The following is a 5,232-nucleotide window of genomic DNA, read 5'->3' on the forward strand; positions in this document are numbered from 1 at the left end:
GCTGGCTCTGGAACGCCTCAGGATCCCTCTGGAGAAGCTGAAGGAAGTGTCTGGGGTTCTCTTCTAAGACTGCTGCCCCTGCAACCTGGCCCCGGAAAAGCGGATGAGAATGATTGAATGAACAAACAGAAAATAATGCATTTTAATTAGGTTTAATTTGTTTGTTTATTATCGTTAATAAATTAGTTTATTTTCTTCTGTAATCAAAAAAAAAAAAATCTTGTTTGTCAGAATAATTTGTGAGCAATTTTGTAAAACCTGTCAATTGTTTTTGTAATTTGATGAGACAAGTTTCAGTTTTATTTAATAAAAAAAATTAGAAATCAATTATTGCAATAACACATGTTGTAATACTTCAAATGAGTCTCAGAAAGGGACGACTCAGTGCCTTCGAGTTCTTCTGGTTCGAGTTCCAGTTGGGCCAGTTGGCATTCCTGTGTTTGCATGTTCTCCCCGTGTTGGCGTGGGTTTCCTCCGGGTGCTTTGGTTTCCAACACCGTCCAAGAACATGCGCTGTTGGTGAATTGAATAAACTAAATTGGCCAAAGTGTGTGTGTGTGTATGAGACAAAGTGTGTATGGATGTTTCATGGTTGGTTGCTGCTGGAAGGGCCTCCACTGTGTAAAACATATGCTGGATAAGTTGGCGGTGTATTCCGCTGTGGCCCTGATGAATAAATAGACTAAGCCGAAGGAAAATGAGTGAAAACAAGGCTTATGGTGTCAAATATTTAATGGCGTGAGATCCAGTCAGAGATTCGGCAAGTTTTGAAAATTTGCAAAGATTATTTTGACAGAAAAGTTTTTTAAAAATTCTATAAAAAATGGCATTTTAATTTAGGTTTAATTTGTTTATTTTCATTCATTTTCTTTTCGGCTTAATTCTTTTATTAATGAATTGAGAAAATATTAGTTTATGGCCACTTTTTAGTCATATCACACATTTAAGTGAGTTTCATATAAAATCATGGTGTAGACAACAGACTCTGGACTTGCTGCACCACAGATGTCAATATTTGACCAATTTATAAAATTTATCACATTCTGGCCATCTGATATTAGGCATATATAGATTTTCGAAAGTATTGCAGCTCTTTGTAAACATTTATTTTTACCATTTGTTGAGTCTCCCTATACAGTTTGATAGAGTGATTGGACCCAGCCGCTGCTTCAAGGGATGTCACACTTAAGCGCATATATGCAGGAGAATTTCCATGTTCCTATGGCAACAGCAGATGTTCATGCTGATCAGTGAATGTCAATTTAACTTATCCATGATATCACCAAAGGTTACCAGATGTTTTCTCCAGCTATCTTGTCAGGGTTCATGCATGGGTGATGTTGACATAACCTAGCATGAAGCACAATTGATACAAATTTAGAGAAGATAGGAGCGTTGTGGTTTTTACACTCCCGAGCAAAAACAGCAGAGTAAGCACAGAGCAAAGAGGAGCTAGAACAACTTCAAAGCCAGACATACAAAACATTTCAAAGGTCAAATTAAAGAAAAATGGATTGTATCTGTGGAATGTAGATATTAAAGAGGAAATTAAAAGTACATGAATAACACCAGATAAAAACAAGTAGCATAAATTATTAATATGAATAATGAGAAGTACATAACATTTATTTATTTTCCTTCGGCTTTATTTATCAGGGGTCGCTACAGTGGAATGAACCGCAATTTTATTCAGCACGTTTAATGCAGCGGTTGCAGCCCAGTACTGGAAAACACCCATACACTCTTGCTTTCACAAACATACACTACAGCTTATAGCGTATTATAGCGTTATAGCAACTTATAGCGTATTTCTTTGGACTGTGGGGTAAACTGGAGCACCTGGAGGAAACCCACACGAACACGGGGAGAACATGCAAACTCCACACAGAAATGCCAACTGACCCAGCTGGGACTCGGACCAGTGACCTTCTTGCTTCTAGCCACTAACCACTGAGCCACCAATAATAGTCATTTAAGCTGCCCATAAGTGTTGTGAAGTTGTGTGATTTTCTCTTGGTTTTGCCCTGTGAGACGTAACTCTGGCCTCGATGCCACTGTTGTGCCAAAAGTGGGCAGAAAGAAACTGGCTTGTGATCGACCCTGCTGTCCTGCTCTGTGGACTAGGGGCTTGGAACGAGGCCGAATATTCAAACCCAGACCTATGTGTGTGTGTGTGTGTCTGTGTGTCCTGATGTCAGTCTTTTAATAGTGTTTCCCAATTCTGTTCCTGAAGGCACATCGACAGTATTTACCTTATTCTTCGCAGGCGAATATTCTTCATTCACTTCCATTCATTTTTAGACATTAAATACTGCTCGTTACACTGTTTGATGTGGCAAACTGATATTTTTTTCTTATATTATTCTACTTGGTCTGTATAGTCATGCAAACTTTTGTTTGTAGAGCAACTAGTTTGACCGTTTTCTGCCGTGTATTATTCCTAGTCATTTCTCCCAAAGGCGACTGAATCAGAAGTTCTAAAACAATCGCGAAAACAGGTGCACTTCCGCATTTTAGAATAAGGTCAATATATTTTCAACCCCTCCCTAATCAAACACACCTGAATCAACTCATCAGGACATTAGAAGTGACTCCAAAACTTCAAATGAATGGGTTAGATAAGGGAGACATCCAAAATATGTACTGTTGGTGTGCCTCCAGGAACAGGGTTGGGAAACACTGTTAATAAACCCTTTCCAAATTAGATTTTTAATATATTTTAGGATTAGATTTGAAGTTTTTTGCTACCAGATGTCATATTGGACCTACAAGATTTGTTCTGCACAATTATTCTTACAGTAAAATGCGTTCTCCTGGACAGTCCTGCTTTTAATGATTGCACAAGACTACATGAAATGAACCCGCTTAAGGAGATATTCAGCAAAGTGTCACCAGGAAAAATGTGAGAAGGTTTATCATGTATTACTGTATTAAAATGTTATCCAATTTATGCATTCATTTGTTTGTTTTTTTAATTGTATGTTTATTTATGAAATGTTTTTGTCATGAAAATATCCTTTGTTGCTGACATGGCATTCAAAACAAAAAGATATATAATATGATATAGGTGGCATGATGGCTCAGTGGTTAGTAGTAATGTTGCCTTATAGCAAGAAGGTCGCTGCTTAAGGTCCCAGCTGGACCAGTTGTCATTTCTGTGTGGAGTTTGCATGTTCTCCCCATGTTGGTGTGTGGGTTTTCTCCGGGTGCTTCAGTTTCCCCCACAGTCCAAAGACATGCGCTATAGGTGAATTGGATTAACTAAATTGTCTGTAGTGTATGAGTGTGAATGAAAGTGTAAGGGTGTTTCCCAATACTGAGTTGCAACTGGAAGGGCATCCGCTGCGTAAAACATATGCTGGAATAGTTGGTGGTTCACTTCGCTGTTGCAACCTCTGAAATAGAGACTCGAGGCTGATTTATACGTCTGTGTCAAGCGCACGCATATGCTCCGGCACAGCCTTCACGTGGTTGCATAGCACTCGCCATGGCTGACGCTGATGCACACCTCTCTAAAAATGTAACTACACGTCGGAACAATGTGTAGCCGAAGCTCTGAGATTGGTCGGTTTGGTGGTGGTGACAAGTGTGGGCGGTGCAGAGAGCCGTAAGCCCGATGGAGCGATTGCTTACAAGTGTTGAGTCCTGTGAAGGAGCTTCAGATGGATACTTTTGTTTTGTGTTTACGGACATCCCAAGTTAGGAAAAGTAATTTCCGGGGGAGACAGAAATGATTTGCCCGAGGTTTGGGAGGGTGCGTGTGACGTAGCTGAGTAGGAAGGGGGGGAATAGGTGGGTTTGAGGATGCGCACGACATCTCTGAAGAGCGTTGGGGCATGTGCGCAAGACACATCTGAAGAGCGAAGGGGGAGTTTTACGCAACGTACCTGAAGAGCTTGGAGGGATGCGGTGGAGAGAGGATGTTTCATTTTTGTAATGCTACCTTAATGGGCTCCTAATTGGCCCCTATTGTTTGAGATGTAAAATAATTCTTAGTTGTCTCTAGAACAGGGGTGGACAAACTCTGTCCTGGAGGGCCGGTGTCCTGCACAGTTTAGCTCCAACTCTAATCAAACACATCTGCTTATAGATTTCTAGTGATCCTGAAGACTCTCGCTGCGTCCGAAACTGCATACTTCCATACTATATAGTATGTAAAATCAGTATGCGAGCCGAGTAGTATGTCCGAATTCATAGAATTCGAAAATTAGTATGCGAGAAGTACCCGAATGACTTACTACTTCCGGCGAGATTCTGAAGTGCGCATCCCATGCATGCTGCGCTATCCCATAATGCCCCGCGAGAGAATTCATGAATGGAAGTGAGGCGACGCAAGTGACGCAGGTAGGTCACGTGACAATGACAAAATGGCGGATGTAGTACGTCCGAATTCCATTCATACTTTACACATTCATACTGTATAGAACGTACTTTTCTAACAGCCGAGTAGTACGTTTACATTCAAATGCAGTACCTACTGAGTAGTAGGCGGTTTCGGACACAGCGACTGATTAGCTTGTTCAGGTGTGTTTGATTAGTGTTGGAGCTAAACTGTGCAGGACATCGGCAATCCAGGACCAAGTTTGCCCACCCCTGCTCTCGAATATGTCTGTAAAGTTTCAGCTCAAAATACCCATCAGATCATTTAATATATCCTGCTGAAAATGTCAACATTGGGGTCAGAGGAAACTAGCTGTTTTTGTAGTCTGTGCCTTTAAATGCAAAAGAGCTGCTTCTCCCCACTCGCCATTCCGACATGCAGCGTCTGCTTCTACTGCACCATGTGTCAGATAAACAGCACAGAGACAGACTCAAATGAAGCAGAGATCCAGTTTTTGGCTGGTTGCCTGTTTAAATCAAAATATCTTCTTTTGTGCTTGCAGGTTTCCAGCATTTTTCAAAATATCTTGTGTTCACTGGAAGAAAAACACAACTAGACTTTGAACAGAAAGACGAAGAGTAAATGATGACGCAATTTGAAGTTTTGGGTGAACTGACCCTTTAAGCCAGTCCAACCCTGAACAGATTGCCTGACTGCAAGCTGGACTAGTAAGTTTTCCTCCTCCAGTAAACACACACACACACACAGTAGTTTTTGCTCCTCGAGGCGTTGCAGCACAGCTGAGCGTGCTGTGTCTGTGTCATGAGGCAGCACAGAGCAGCAGGGCGCTAGAAACTACACTTTGTACCCATAATTCCACAGTGCAAAGAATGAATGACAGCCCCTACAAA

The 5,232-nt window shown here is 41.2% G+C and overlaps 2 non-coding genes across 2 annotated transcripts; both read left to right on the forward strand.

Moving 5' to 3' along the window:
• The first annotated feature begins 2,018 nt into the window (after nucleotides 1–2,018).
• Nucleotides 2,019–2,148, forward strand: LOC137488887 (small nucleolar RNA SNORA17). Its single transcript, XR_015520957.1, has one exon. It is a non-coding gene; the product is annotated as a small nucleolar RNA SNORA17 (small nucleolar RNA).
• A 2,946-nt stretch (nucleotides 2,149–5,094) lies between these two features.
• On the forward strand, nucleotides 5,095–5,232 carry LOC137488886 (small nucleolar RNA SNORA17). The gene has a single exon (XR_015520956.1). It is a non-coding gene; the product is annotated as a small nucleolar RNA SNORA17 (small nucleolar RNA).

Source organism: Danio rerio, chromosome 21, assembly GCF_052040795.2.
Source record: "Danio rerio strain M-AB ecotype USA chromosome 21, GRCz13ab, whole genome shotgun sequence".
Taxonomy (NCBI): Eukaryota; Metazoa; Chordata; class Actinopteri; order Cypriniformes; family Danionidae; genus Danio; species Danio rerio.